Below are 1,588 nucleotides of genomic sequence, written 5' to 3' on the forward strand. Positions count from 1 at the left end.
GGGGAGATGCAACCACAAGCAAGAGGAGGCGCTCTGCTCTGGGCCAGAGCCTTGAACCCAGTCTCAGCAAGGGAGGCAGGGGTCAGGGCAAGGGATGAGCCAGGACTCCTGGGTTCTATCCCAGCTCTGGGAGGGGAGTGGGGTCTAGTGGGTTGGAGCAGGGGGGGCTGGGAGCCAGGTCTCCTGGGTTCTATTCCAAGGGACTGTTCTTACTGTGGTCTTTGAATGCTGACAGGGGAGTGTGGCTAGGATAGTCTGCATTGGGGGAGGGGAGACTGACCGAGGGAGAATACCTGAGCATGTAACATGAGAACCCAGGAAGGGGTTAGAGGCCAGGTGACACCTTTGCCTGGGAAACTGAACAAACGCTGGAGAGAGAGTTTCAGGAGCTGGCTGGTGGAATGGCTGGGAGGCAGACGGGGCTCTGACCTCCCAAGGGGGCTGTGGGGCCCTGGGACCCCAAGATGGACCTAACTGGGGGGGGATCCTGTTGTCTGTGCCTGCAAGACCTGTCTTGGACTGTGTTCCTGTCGTCTAAATAAACCTTCTGCTTTACTGGCTGGCTGAGAGTCATGGTGAATCGCAGGAAGCCGGGGGTGCAGGGCCTTGTGTCCCCCCACACTCCGGGACAGGGGTCTAGTGGGTTGGAGCAGGGGGGGCTGGGAGCCAGGTCTCCTGGGTTCTATTCCAAGTTCCAGAATGGGAGTGTGTTTCGGTGATTAGAAGATGGATCAGAGAGCCAGGACTCCTGGGTTCTCAACACCACTCTTGTGTCTACAGCCTCGGGAAGTGGGAGCCAGGACTCCTGGGTTCTGTTCCCAGCTTTGCCACTGACTCACTGTGCGACCTTGCGCAAGTCCCTTCCCATCTGCGTGCCTCAGTTTCCCCTCCCAGTCTCCAGGCTGCAGGCTCTCTGGGGCAGGGACTATATCTCGGGTGAGAAAGCTGCAGCTTCCACGCGCTCTCAGCTCACCTGAGGCGGTCCGGGTTTGAAGCAGGATTAATGAACCCAGGGTAGGGGCCCCTTTTCAGCTGAAGCCAGGTTTATTTCGGTTTAACTCAGACCTGTTCCCATTCGACTTCCATCAGAATCTGAGCGTCCACGCTGGGGCCAGGCCAGTGTAACTAAACCAGTTCAAATCACCTGCGCTCAGCTCAAGCAGTGCCGCTCTGCGGGAAGCTTTCTGTGTCCCCCTCTCTGCAGGCACCGCCCTGCTGCAGATAATCAATTAAGACCAGACACAAGGGAAGGAGGGTGGGAACGGCTGGTTTGAGCGGCCCAGCCCTCCTTCAGACCCTGCCCCAAGCCTCTGGGAGACAGAGGGTTAAGGGGCGGAGGTGCTCAGTTGTCCTGGGGAAGGTAGATCTTTGCTGGAGTGTTTCCACCCAAACTGCAGAGATCCAGCCATCTCAGGGCACCCGCTCCAGCCCCAGGGCGGGGGCGGGACGGAGTCAGGGTGAGTCGGACTCAGCAGCAAGGTCAGATAGGAAGCTGCACTTTGCCTAGGGCGCCTGGCAGCTCCTGGAGCCGGTGCCCCAAAACTATCGACAGACACTTGTGAAAATAGCCACCCCCAGCACCCCCCCC

The sequence above is a fragment of the Terrapene carolina genome, unplaced genomic scaffold (genome assembly GCF_002925995.2).
Source record: "Terrapene carolina triunguis isolate 2854851 unplaced genomic scaffold, T_m_triunguis-2.0 Scaffold833, whole genome shotgun sequence".
Taxonomy (NCBI): domain Eukaryota; kingdom Metazoa; phylum Chordata; order Testudines; family Emydidae; genus Terrapene; species Terrapene triunguis.